Below are 14,046 nucleotides of genomic sequence, written 5' to 3'. Positions count from 1 at the left end.
TATAACTTTAGTTTAAGATTTTATATGACCAATAACTGCTCCAACCAGGTGTCCTCCAAGGTGTGAAACCCTGATTATACGGAGCATATATAACCTCAACAGGAGGGGGTCGAAGATAGGGTGACTTGGAGATCTCTCATTCAAAGAGTCACCATAAGACAAAGTTGACCTGACAGCAGTTAACGACACCAAATTGTTTTAACTTGCATTGTTTTAAATATGTCATTAGCCACCCTGAGTTTCAATATTGGGAGAAAGGAGGAATAAAAATAAATAAAATAATAATAGTAAAATAAAATAGTAAAGCAATAGCAGGGTTTGAACCAAATTGGGAAAATCCAGGAACTGCTTGGTTTTTCCCTCCTTTTTCTGCTCTGCCCCTTAAGAGATGTTCAGGATGAACCTGTTTCCGAATGTCATTTACTGCGCTCTAAAACAAAGCAGTGGTCCCCAAAGGTTTTTTCTGACTACTGCCCCCTTTTGCTTTAGGCAACAACCCTAGCACCCACCCCCCCTGCATATTTCTTGACATTAGGTCTACTGTTCTACTGCAAATTCAAAATAACCACTTTTGGTCATTTTGCACCTGGTCACCCTGGGAGCAGCAATCAAGAAGCCTCTCACCCATGCCACCCCTTCAGCAAAAGTCAGTGCGGACAAGAGGTTGCTTGGTCGCTACTAAGCCAGCTGCTCGATTGCTGCTCCCAAGGTGACCAGATCCAAAAGGGAAAAGCTTCTCGCTGGTGAGGAAGGAGACTCAATCCTTCTTTATTGGGATGGACAGGAGCACAGCCAGTGTGTTTGTTGGGGGCTTACAGAGGCCACATGCCCTGGACTGGAGACTGGCACAGACAGGTAAATACAGGCGCTGCTCCAAGGTGAAGGACCGTTTCCAAGATTCTACTCCAAATACTTCTCCCTCTCAGTTGCTGCTTCCAAGGTGACCAGATGAAAAGGGAGAAGCTTCTCGCTGGTGAGGAAGGAGTCTCAATCCTTCTTTGTTGGGGTGTACAGGGGCACAGCCAGTGTGTTTGTTAGGAGTTTACAGAGGCTACATGCCCTGGACTGGAGACTGGCATGGACAGGCAACTACATGCTCTGATCCAAGGTGAAGGACCCTTTCCAAGATTCTGCTTCAAATACTTCTCCCTCTCAGTTGCTGTTCCCAAGGTGACCAGATGCAAAGGGAGAAGCTTCTCCCTGGTGAGGAAGGACTCCCAATTCTTCTTTATTGGGTGAACAGGAGTACAACCAGTGTGTGTGTTGGGGGTTTACAGAGGCCATATGCCCTGGACTGGAGACTGGTACAGATGGGCAACTACAGGCGCTGCTCCAAAGCGAAGGACCCTTTCCATGATTCGACTCCAAATACTCCTCCCTCTCCTTCACCAGAGTCATGTCTTCCCCACAGTTTCAGGAGTACTCCCCCCCCACACACACACACACAAGAAATTGCTTCTTGTGTTACCTCTTCTCTCAGCCTGTCCAATGAAAGAAAACAGGAGGAGCAGAGTAGCTCCAACTTGCCAGCCAAGTCCCAGCAAAGCTCACAAAGGTTAGACAGGGTCCCAAATTCTAAAGCTCCCTTTTGCCGCCACTTAACCCTTTGCTCCAATCAAATCTTTCTGTCTCAGAATGGTGCCACTGCAAGCCATAGAAGCAATGTCCTGCGCCTTGCAAGAGTTTCCCAACCACTATTGCCACCACCAGCGAAAGATGCGGCTGAGTTATCTTGTGTGGGAAGAAGAGTGGGAGACACCACCGCACAAAATGAAAAGCGAGACTGCGCTATGGTTTTAAGGAACTCTGAAAAGGAGTTTCATGCAACCCTCATACCCACCATGATCCTAAAGGCTGATGGTTCTCCTTGTCCTTCTTGAGCACCAATACTTTGAAGGGCCCCCTACTTCCCCCTGCTCCCCCCCAGATCTTTCCACAACTCCCAGGGAATGTACTGCGCACTGTGGGAAATCACCAAAGTCAAAGAATCATGGAGTTAGAAGAGACCCCAAGGGCCATCCAGTCCAACCCCATTCTGCCATGTAAGAACTCTCAATCAAAACATCCCAAACAGATGGCCATCCAGCCTCTGTTTAAAGACCTCCAAAGGAAAAGACTTCACCACTCTCTGAGGGAGTGTGTTCCACCACTGACTTTCAGAAAAGTCTCAAGGCAAACCTCCTCTGCCAATGAAACCTTATTACAGGACTGACTGGACAGCACATCATCCACCACCTTGGGAGTAGCCATCACCAAACGACAAAATTTCAATTTCCAATCCTGCTGCATAAATCAAGAGGATCCCACTGCCAACCAGTTTCCAAAATTCTGGAAGGTTGTGTCCCCATTTTTTTTAACTGACTGTTGTTATAGGGTGACCAGATGTCCTCTCTGCCAAGGAGGACAAGGCACTGCAAAAGGCAAGATGCTGAAGACAAATGGAGGACATGACAAAATGAAAGCAAAAAACACTCCTACAAATGTAAATGCATGCTTCTTAGTCATGCTCAAAATGGAGGACAAGATGGAGTTCTTCCTGGACAGAAGGCTGGGATGTAGGACATGTCTGGGGAAAGGAAGCCATCCGGTCACTCTGTGTTGTAGGGAGCCTTCTCCCCCATAAGTTACCCATGGCAGTGAACTTTTTAACACATGGCTTTCCACCACCTTCATTTTCAAGGTATGAGCAATAAACACGTGGCAAAGTCCTTCCTTCTTTCCTAGGCCTTTTGGAAAATGTCAAGCAATCTTAAAACAATGCAATTCACCTGGGGCAGATTGGGACTTACTCCCGAGTAAACCTATCCAGGGTCTTAGGGCCAATCTGAGGACCTTGCGCATTTGGAAGGGGGTTCTCTCTCTCCCTTGGAGCGCAAAGGCGAAAGAAAATCCTTCCCAACAAAGGACTCCAGAGAAAGAATGGGAAAAACCGAAACCGGTGTAAACCACAAGGATTCCGATTGAGGTTTAAAAGAATCAGCAAGAGATGCCTTTTCCCCTCTGCAGGACAGGGATTGCTTTGCCCAAACGCACTGGCAAACGTTGCAAATAATTTGGAGACTCAATATAACTTCGCGAGTTGTTCTTTGCAAATATTCCCTGCAGGTCTTGCCTTCCTCGCCTGGCCAGCTCCATAGCAGCCTCCTCCTGGCGCAGGAGCCCTTCCTGGAGACCAGAAACAGCTCAGGATCAGGACCAAAGGCTTCCCGATCCTGACAAGTCCAGACTCTTTGCACCCATCTTGCCCCAAAACTGCCATCCCAGCCTGCACCGATTCCAGAATAAACCCCATCCAAAAGCCACGTGTCTTCTTCTTAAGTTTTATTTATATAACACTATAAATTTACACAGCGTTGCTGTACATACAATCCATTAAAATAGATCAACTAAACCTGCCTATGGCTTCCCATCCTTCGGACTCCACTCACCTGGAACAGGTGTCCAAGTCCTTGGGCTTTGGCTCCAAAGTTCTCCCATGGCACGAGGGAAAAGCTGGATCTCTCCCTCCCTCCCTCCCCTTGGTTTTGGAACCCCCTGCGCTCCTTTTTATTTTGGGGGTGGAAATGGAGGGGATCACTTCCTTGGGATTCACCAAAAAAATCAAACTAAAAGGTTTCCAGTTACTGGATTTCTCTTTTTCCGAAGTCACCCCAAAGCGTGCAGTCCCTTGGCACCGAAAAGAATTGCAATCTCAGGCATCCAAACCTTACCATTTCTTTGTAGCAAAAAAAAAAATCATTAAAACTTCAGGCATCCAAACCTTGCCGTCTCTTTGTCAAAACAAAACACACACACACAGACACACAACCCAAAGCTGCAATTTAAGTCGCCGAAATCTTTGCAATCTCTTAGTAAAAATATTAAAAATTACAACTCAAAGTCACCCAAAACCTTGCAATCTCTTTACACACACACACAATAAAATTAAAATTGCAAAGATTTTTTAAAGATAGGAAGCAAAGGCGATGCTAAAGGAATTCCTAAAAAATATGCGGGTGGAGCGGATACAAAAGAAAGGAAGGAAGGAAGGAAGGAAGGAAAGAAAGAACCCAACCAGGGGAACTGTTGAGTTCCTAAAATCCTTGCCAAAAAGGAGACAGATCCCAAAGCAAAAGATTCCCCCCTCCAAAAAAACCGAATCTCCCCCTTTTGCTTCTTCAGGGCCTCATCATGGAAGCTCCTAAAGAAAGGAAGGCAAAGAGGAGAAGCAAAAGCTGCATTGCAAAAGGAGGGCTTGCAAAAAAGAAGACTGGGAATTAAATAAAGGATCCTTTAAAAAGGAGAGATGGGGAAGGGAGAAAATATGTCTGCCGCCTTCTCCTCCAGACTCCTTTGCAAAGGTTTTTTTGGGGGGGGGGGGGTTGAGCCTCCTCTTTGCCCTGGGAAGTGAAAAAAAGCCAACCCTTTGGAAGGAGAGAAAGACAGAAAGAAAGTGAAAACTGACCCGGAAGGAGTGTGCCTCTGCTTTGCCTCCCTGAGCCTTTGAACTCCCTGCCAAAGGAAGTGCTGCAAAAAATGGGGAAACAAGCATCATCATCATCGTTTGGGTTTCTTTCTTTCTGGCCCTCCAAATTGCAATAAATGGGAATGCAACCGTGCAAGGAGGGGGGAAAGAGAAAGAAAGAGATGCGTGTTTGGGAACGTGGGAATGAGCTGCTTTCCCGAGTTGCAAGGAAAAACGGGGGGGGGGGGATCAGCTGCTGGGGGAGTGCAAAAATGAAAGCATTTTCTCTCTCCATGAAGAATTGTGGCCCTCCCCATTGACATTTCCCTTCCTTCCCTAAATGTCTGCCATTGCAAAGAGTGCAACCTTGAACTAAAACTCTCAGGCTGCTGCCACACTGCAGAATTAATGCAGTTTGACACCGCTTTAACTGCCATGGCTCAATGCTATGGGATCCAGGGGTTGGTAGTTTTACTAGGTCTTTAGACTTCCCTGCCAAAGGGGGCTGGTGCCTCATTAAAAACTACAAGCCCCACAGGTCTGTAGGATAGAGCCAAGGCAGTTAAAGTGGTGTCAGACTGCCTTGTTTCTACAGATGCAACCCCTCCCAATACCCAGCAAGGTGTGCTGGTCTGAGCGTTGGGCTACGACTCTGGAGACCAGGGTTCGAACCCCCACTTGGCCATGGAAACCCACTGGATGAGCATGGGCAAGCCACACTGTCTCAACCTCTAAGGAAGCCCATGGCAAACGCCCTCTGAACAATTATTGGCAAGAAAACCCCATCATAGGGGTTCAATTCCCACTTTGCCCTGAAGCCTACTGGGGAACCTTGGGCAAGTCCCATGCTCTCAGCCTCAGGGGAAAGCAATGGCGAACCTCCTCTGAAGAATCATTGGCGGGATACAGACAGCCCAAAAAGGGCGGTCTCCCACCGCCCTCTTTTGCTGCGCAAGGGAGCCACAGCAGACAAACTGCACGGCTCCCTTGCGCAGCAAAAAGAACCCGCAAAAAGCGGGTTCTTTCTGTGGTGCAGTTGTGATGCCGTAAGGTGCCAATGGCGCACTTGCAGCTTCACAAAGGCGCCGGGACCTGCAGACACTAGGTGTCCGTCACGTCAAAATGGCAGCGCCCATATGTACAGGGCACCGCCATTTTGACGCCCTCATCACCTGCGAGGGGTGAGTCGCGTCTGGAAGCGCCGCCCCTCTCACGTAACGACAGCGCTCTTTAGGGCCTGTCTGTACAGTGCCACTGTCAAGAAAGCCCCATGATAGGGTCTCCATAAATCTTGAAGGCACACAACAACAAGAGATGCACCCCTGGTAGACTTTTTGCAGGGGAAGGGGAGATATAAAACGATATCATGATGGTAGATTTTGACATGAAATAAGAGTTATCAGGAAACAGTGTATGGTATAGTTTTAGTGAGAGAGATATGAATATTATATATATATATATATGACTATATACTAACTGTATTTCTAAATGTTTAAGGTTTTAAGATACAATGATCCCTCCACATTTGCTGGGGTTAAGGGCACAGGACCCCCATGAATGTGGAAAAAACGCAAATAACAAAAACACTATGGCGGGATACAGACAGGCAAAAAGGGGTGTATTCATGACGTCATGAAGGTAGAGCCTTCAGACTGCCCTTACCTGAATGCCGCCATGAACACGCCCCCCGCACGCCCCAAGCGGGAAGAAGCGGCATTAAAAAGGTGCTGCTTTTCTCCGCTTCTTTTCCGTTTGATGCGCAGCTGCGCAGCTCCGTCTGTAAGCTGCTGCACCGGTACGCCAGAATTGCTACGCCGCTAATTTAAGTTGCCCATTTAAAAGCTCCGTGTCTGCTGCGTCGCATAATGAGTCGGGGTCCTGGAACATGCACAGTTTGCAGTCAGGCTTTAATTGCAGCGTCAGCTGCCATGCAGGTGTGGAAGCTGCAGCACAACTGCAGCGCATTTTAAGACTCGTAACCCTAACCCTAACCCTAACCCTAGAGCAACATGTACGCATGCACTGCTAGAATCGGGGAAAGTTTGGACTTTAAAGTGAACCCCTACACACATTCCTGTGCCATTCTCACCTAACAATAAAAAACGCTAAAACTGTAAATATTTACATATGTACAAGGGAGGTGATGGGGGATGGCAGGGGGACAGCGGTGGCAGCAGCGACAGCTGTAGCTGTGCATTGCAGATTCAGCAGGAGCGCGGGGACCAAAGGAGAGGAGGCATCTATGATGCTGGTGACACTGGCAAAGTGCAAGCGGACAAGGATGCCAACACTAGCTGATCACCAGCTGGCAGGAGACCACCATTGTTCTTGGGCAGAGCGGGGGGAAAAGTTTTAAAGGGGCTTGGGCACTTTAAATGTGCCCATAGGCTTTCTGCCGCCGCTGCTTAGCGCTGCAGCTGCGCATCCGCCAGCCGGCAAAAGAAAAAAAAAGCCCCATTTTTGGCCGCCCGTGAGGAAGCTGCCTCTCTCTTTGCAGCGTCCTCCGAGGCGGCGGTTTGGAAACTGCGGGTCAGAAACGGCCCCAGGTGAGGCGTCTTCACTGCCCCCCATGTGGAAGCCCCATCTCCTGAGCCACGCCCCCGGGGCGGGCAGTCTGGAGGCTCCGTATTCAGCAGAATACACCTCCAAGACGTCTTCCCCTGCCCGTCTGTATCCCGCCTATGTTTTTACCTGAGAGATCACTTCTCTAGGAATATCTAAGTCCTCCAGTGCAACTCTGTGGTCAACATCTGCCAGACATTGACCATAGAATTGCACTAGAGGAGCTACACATGCCTAATGGAGTGTTTCTCTCTAGGAATATCTAGGTCCTTCAGTGTGACTTTTGGTTAAAGTTGACCATAGAGTTGCACTGGACGACCGTCCTAGAGATTCCTAGATAGAACATATTAATAAAATCCATGAATAATCAAAGCCGCAAAAGTCAATGCCGCAAATGTGGAGGAACGATCTAATGTCATACTTGAAATTTGGGGGATGAAGAAAGTGTAGGATTCTGACCAGGGCAGGGGGGCAATGCCCTCAATTTATGTCTCCTGCTCTCCTTGTAGCTTTGTCGTTGTTGGTGGTAACTGCCTTCAAGTTGATCCCAACTCATGGTAACCTTATGGATGAGACCTCTCCAAGACTCCCTGTCCTCCACTGGTTCTCCAGGTTCTGACCTCTTTGCTTGACTCTGTCCATCTGGCATATCATCTCCCTCTCTTTCTGCTGCCTTCAACCTTTCCTTGCATTATTGTCTTTAAGTCATTTTTTCATGACATGACCAAAGTACAACAGCCTCAACTTTATCATCTTGGCTTCCAGGATTTCAGGCTTGAACTGTTCAAGGACCCATTTGTTTATCTTCTTGGCCATCCATGGGATCCTCAGCACTCTTCAGCACCACATCTCAAATGCATTGATTTTCTTCTTATCTGCTTTCCTCACTGCCCAGCTCTCACATCTGTACATGGTAATAGAGAATAAAGTGGCTTCTACGATTCTAACTTTCATGCTCAGTTGTATATCTTTATATTTTATCTTTTCTCATTCCTTCATCGCTGCCCTTCACATTGCTAGTCTTCTTCCTATTTCTTGACTGGAGTTCCCATTCTGATCAATGTTTGATTCAAGGTACAGGAGCAAGGTACTATTTCGATTTCCTCATTGACTAGGCTGAATTTGTGTCGATCTTCCATGGTCATTATTTTTTGTAAGGCTGCCTTTGCACTTTCTTCTTTGATCTTCCCTCGTAGGTTGTTCCAGATCTGCGATGCTTTCTGCTAGTATTGTAGCTATATCCCTCTATATATGACTGAAAAAAAAGGTAATTTGGGGGCAGAGAGAGGTGTTGCTACAGAGAGGGCAAAAGTAGAGCACTGCCTCCAAATAAGAATTCTCTTTCCCCAACAACAACCTGCAGAAACTTTCCTTCATTCCCCAAACTTCTAGCCTTGCAGAGCAGGAGACAGAAAATCGTTTGTGGCTAAATTTCTTCTGTTTGCAGTGTCTCTACTCCCTCGGTCGCTCTGCCTGTCCCTTTTCTTTTGATGCCTAAACTGTGTTTTGTAATGCTCGACTGAAGTTTGAAGTCACTGCAATGTAAGAAATTTGGGGACTGGAGGGAAAAATTCTTTTTGAGGTGCAGAATTCTTATTTTGGGAAATAATGCCTTCACTTTCTCCCCCTGCAACACTCCTGAGCAAATACCTACAGCTTTAGCACTTAGAAATAAGTTAGACCAATTATAAAGGAAAGGAGACTTTGGTTTGAAAAAGAAAGAGAAACTGGTTTTTTTTGCATCAGAGATCTAGGGGCAGAACAGATGGGCAGGAAAAAGCAGCTTGAACCTGCTTTTTCCAAAAGCAGTTCAAACCCCCATTGACTGCATAGCCCACTCCCTCCCAAGGCAGCCAGAATGCCCACGGCCCAACCACACAGCATGGGGATCAAGCCATGCCATGGGGTACACACAAACACACCGGCAATTGCCTGCTGCCTTGATGGCATCCCGTTGGATGGCTTCCTCTTTGATCGGCCACATAGTCACGCCTGCAATCCTCCACCCGTACAAGACATTGGAGCATTGGTGTGCCTAGTAAAACACTGGCAAAGCACAATCATGAAGACCCCCTATATACCCCCCATCACTTCATGCCCCCTCTTACACTGCGTGGGTATGTTGCCTCCACTCTTTTTTAATGCACACCTGCACCGGTGCATTTATATGCAGCGTTAGGGTTAGGATTAGGATGGATTGCTCCTTTAAAACTGCACTGGCGCCAGAGCATTTATATGCAGGGCATTTATATGCGGGGTCGAAGGTGTACATTTTCTGGGCCAAGTTGGAATATTCTTTTTGCTCCAATTTTGAGCCCTGGAGTGCAGCTTTGATGTGGTTTCTGGCTGGATCAGAGATGTGTGTCATCTAAATGCTCCATCTCCAAAGCGGTTTAAAACCACTTTATTTAGCCCGTATGTTTCACCCTTGAGAAAATCAAGGTCACAAAATTAATCTGCTTTGGAATTCAGAGAATCATAAAGTCGGGTGGCGCACTAAAGGTCCAACACCGTAACAGTGGAGGAATCCACAGCCAAAGCATCCTTGACACTGGGAACTGAACCTTTGTTTAAGGATCTCTAAGGGAATATTTTTTCTTGAAAGAAAAAAAAAGCAGGTGTGGTATTATTACCTATTGATAGATGGCTCTGCTATTTTTAAACCATAGCAGTAGACGTAGAGGTGTGTGTGTGTGTGTGTGCACCTTGAAGTCACCTGTCAACTTGTAGTGACTGATAAATTTACAGTGTGCCCACGTCATACGCAGACGCACCATACGTGGCTTTTAGCACATGCTGAAAGCCGTGTGGGAGTGCGCGGGGCACAAGGGGCGGTGCATCTCATTAAGACTAATGGGGTGCACACCCATGGCATGCGTGCGCTACTGCACCACCACGCCATGCACGAGCCCCATTATTTTCAATGGGGCTCGAGCATACGCACTTTTTTTTTACGCAGGGGGGCCCGGAACAGATCCCCTGAATAAAAAAAGTGTGCACTGTACTAGGGTTTCCTTAGGCAAGGCATACTCTGAGGTGGTTTTGTTTATTTCACAGAATTATAGAATTTGAAGAGACCACAAGGACCATCCAGTCCAACCCCCTGCCATGCAGGAACTCACAATCAAAGCACCTCCGACACATAGACATCCAGCCTCTGTTTAAAAACCTCCAAAGAATGAGACTCCAACACACCGTGAGGGAGTATGTTCCACTGTCAAATAGCTCTTACTGTCAGGAAGTTCCTCCTAATGTTTAGGTGGAATCTCTTCCTGTAGCTTCCATCCATTGTTCTATGTCCTAGTCTCTCAAGCAGCAGAAAACAAGCTTGCTCCATCCTCAATGTGAGACCCCTTCAAATAAGTAAACAGGGCTATCATATCAACTCTTAACCGTCTCTTTTCCAAGCTAAACATCCCCAGCTGCCTAAGTCTCGCCTCAAAAGCTATGGAATTGGGATTCTTCCAGGTGAGGCCTGACCAAAGCAGAACAGAGTGGCACTATTACTTCCCTTGATCTAGGCACTATACTTTTATTGATGCAGTCTAGAATTGCATTGGCCTTTTTAGCTGCTGCTTCACACTATTGACTCATGTTCAACTTGTGGTCTACCATGACTTCTAGATCCCTTTCACATTAATATAATTATTTTTTAACTTTTGTAATTAATGTTTTAGTCTCATATTTTATAATTATTGTAAGCTGCCTTGAATCCCATTTGGGGAGAAAGATGTAATATCCCATATGTAAATAAATAAAATACTGTAAAATAAAATAAATGTTAGCTCCTTCCTCTGAAATATAGCCTCCAGCACCTGATATTCAGCATACCTAATTTCCCCCTCCCAAAATCAAATGTTTTTGACCCCAAATATCCTTTAGGTAGTTCTCAAACTGTGAGGCAGGACCCTCGAGGAGGGCATGAGAGTTGCTCAAGAGGGGAGTGTGAGACTCAAGAGGCCCAGATTCCTCCCTCTTCCTCCTCTTTCCAAAGCTTTTCTTCCCTGGAGGAAGGGCAAGGAGGGCCTTGGAGCCTCTGCCTGCAGAAGGGGAGAAGGAGGAGTTGGAAAGCTATTTCCTTATAAAATGTTGAAAGTTTTAGCCTCAACTTATCCAGGGGCCATATCAGAATCAACAATTTTGGCCTCAAAGCCTGCCCTCAATTTTTAGATGAGGTCGACTTATAGTTGAGTATATATGGTAGTCTCAAAGGTGCTACAAAGTGAAGTCAAAGGCTTTCATGGCCGGCATCCATAGTTTTTTGTGGGTTTTTCAGGTTATGTGGCCACGTTCTAGAAGAGTTTATTCCTGACGGAATTACTGAAGGAAAAAGCAAATCTAATCAACGTTTGGGCCACACAGTGTAAAGAAAACCTACACACACGGACAGATACCTACACAAGAACTCCAACCATCAGCCAGGATAAAAAAGAAGCACAATAAAAACACTGGTAGACTGGGCAAAAAGGATCTGTGAACCCCACTTCTTGGTGGATAAATTGAGGCACCTAGACCAGCCTCTACAGGCCAATGGTTATTCCAGCTCAGATATCAGAAGGGCTGCTAGACCCAGAAAAACCCAGAGGAGTGAAGACAAGCAACCACCCAAAGGGAAGGTATTTTTACCATACATCAAAGGAGTCACAGACAGAATAGGCAAAGTGGTGAAGAAACACAACCTCCAAATGGTTTACAAACCAACCAAGAAATCTAGTAAATGCTTTGCTCAGCCAAGGACCAGAGAGACCCTCTCACAGCCGCAGGAGTTTACCACATACCATGCAGCTGCGGAAAAGTCTACATAGGGACCACCAAACACAGTTTTCAAACATGAATCAAGGAACATGAGAGACACTGAAGACTGAGTCAGCTGGAAAAAATCAGCAGTAGCAGAACATGTTATAAACCATCCTGGGCATAAAATACTGTTTGGTAACACGGAAATTCTGGACCATGCCAACAACTATCACAGGGAAGTCATTGAAATCCATAAACATGTGTGTAATTTCAGTCGGAAAGAAGAAACCCTTAAAGTGAACCATGTTTGGCTACCAGTCCTGAAGAATAGCAAAATGAGGACTCAGCAAATGCAAATGAGAAACCACCCAGGGTCAGGGGCTTTCCCAGCAGATAAGGATCACCAATTAGCAGACTCTAATCCTCTTTGCATATCCTCCCACCCTGAGGCCCTGCATTCAACAACAGAATAATACACAGATTAACATGGAATTTCCTCCCTACCCAGGGTCACACAGTATATATATATATATATATCTTCTATGCCAGCATTCTCTGAAGATGCCAGCCACAGATGCTGGCAAAACGTCAGGAATAAACTCTTCTAGAACATGGCCACATGGCCCAAAAATCCCACAAAAAAACTGTGCTACAAAGTCTCTTATATACCGTACTAGTAATTTAAAGCTTTTGTCTGTCACAGTACACAGCTCCACATACTTGATCACAGTCATTAAATTTTCATCACCCTCCTTTGGATATGCTCCAACTTGTCAATATGGCTCTTGATTCTGGTGCCCAGAAGTGGATGCAGTTCAAGTTGTTTCAACCCTGCAATAAGAACAACAATAATAAATATTATCCATGTTTCTCCAGCCTTCCAAGGCTAATGTTGCTAAACACCTTCCAGATAGACAAAGAGAAGGAAAGGGGGCTGGCAAGGCATTAAATTTTGTTAAAAAGGAGCTTTACTGTCAAAAGCTTTAACACTTTGGGCTTGTTTTCACCAACAGGAAACCCCCTATTCACTCTGTAGCAGCTGCGACTGCATACCATGTTCTTTAGGATTCGCAGGTCATGCAGGGCTTTTATCTGAAAACCCCACAAACAGCCTTTTACTCCCATAAAGGTAAAAGTTAAAGGTAGTCCCTTGACATGAATGTCTAGTTGTAACTGGCTGTAGGAGATGGTGCTCATCTCCGTTACTAAGCCAAAGCACCAGCATTGTCCGAAGACGACTCCAGTGGCCTTGTGGCCAGCATGATTGCACCAAACACTGTAACCTCCCACTGAAGTGGTACCTATCTATCTACTTGCATTTGCATGCTTTCAAACTGCTAGGTTGGCAGAAGCTGGGACTAGTGACAGGAGCACACCCCATCATGCAGCAATTGGGCCTCAAACTAACAACCTTTCGATCTACTGATCATCACAATTAGCATCTTAACCATTCAGCCAATGGCAGGGAAATGTAGGGGAGAATTCCAAATAATTAGTTACAAGCAACATAGGGGATCATCACATGGAGGCACTTACTGTCACTAAAATGTTGGTAAACTGTTCCTGAAGAGTTCCTGAAGCGCAAAGGTGTGATAGCCAGTCGCGCTTCTAAATCGCCGTTGAAGCATCCTGCTTCTCTCCCATCCTCAAAGCTTTGTGGAGCAGCCATTTCTTCAATAACGGGAACTTCTGTTATTGAAGAAATGGCTGCTCTGCGAACGCTTTGAGGATGGGAGAGAAGCAGGATGCCTTAATGATGATTTAGAAGCATGACCGGCTATCACATCTTCGCACTTCAGGAACGGTAAGCCTCCATGTGATAAACTCTATAGTTATCTGGCTAATGAAGATGTACTGAAGTTACTCAAAAGTAATGTGGCAAAAAAAGCGCACATTATACAGCACGTTGCCCTATTTTGCTCATGCAACGAGTATCAGTTTCTAGTTACTTCCGAAAATTACTATTAAACATTAACTTTCCAAGTATTTATTTATTTATTTATTTATTTATTTATTTCTGTTGGGCAGTATTAATATTTGGGCAAGGCCAGCTCCTGGCGCAGTCTGGGTAAAAACCACCCAGCTACAGCCAAAAACAATGGACACAGCAGAGTATAAAAGCAAAAAAAGAAAAACCCAGCTATTGGTTTTGGCAGTGCACTGACCATTTTTCACACTTAAAAGAAACAATCACAGACAGTTTATTCATCCGAAGTTCCTGGAGGCTTTTATCTTCTGTTATAATATATATACAATATACAGTGCGCCCTTCTTTTATACAGGAGTTCCGTTCCAGACCTCCC

General features: G+C 45.9%; 1 protein-coding gene across 4 annotated transcripts in view; it reads right to left on the bottom strand.

Annotated features, from left to right (window-relative positions):
• The window catches only part of TASOR2 (transcription activation suppressor family member 2), an 83,340-nt gene that overhangs the window by 65,176 nt on the left and 4,118 nt on the right, over positions 1-14,046 (bottom strand). For 3 of the 4 annotated variants that reach the window (XM_089527443.1, XM_089527440.1, XM_089527441.1), the window contains exon 2: positions 12,464-12,574. The gene's annotated coding sequence lies outside the window, so the exon portion shown is untranslated. Of the gene's footprint in view, positions 1-3,428; positions 4,313-12,463; positions 12,575-14,046 lie in introns of those variants that run through there. The other variant, XM_089527442.1, reaches the window with a different exon arrangement.

Source organism: Sceloporus occidentalis, unplaced genomic scaffold (assembly GCF_023333645.1).
Source record: "Sceloporus occidentalis isolate IW3139 unplaced genomic scaffold, rSceOcc1.0.p SCAF_5, whole genome shotgun sequence".
In the NCBI taxonomy this organism is placed as follows: Eukaryota; Metazoa; Chordata; class Lepidosauria; order Squamata; family Phrynosomatidae; genus Sceloporus; species Sceloporus occidentalis.
This window is presented reverse-complemented; position numbering and strand designations above follow the sequence as displayed.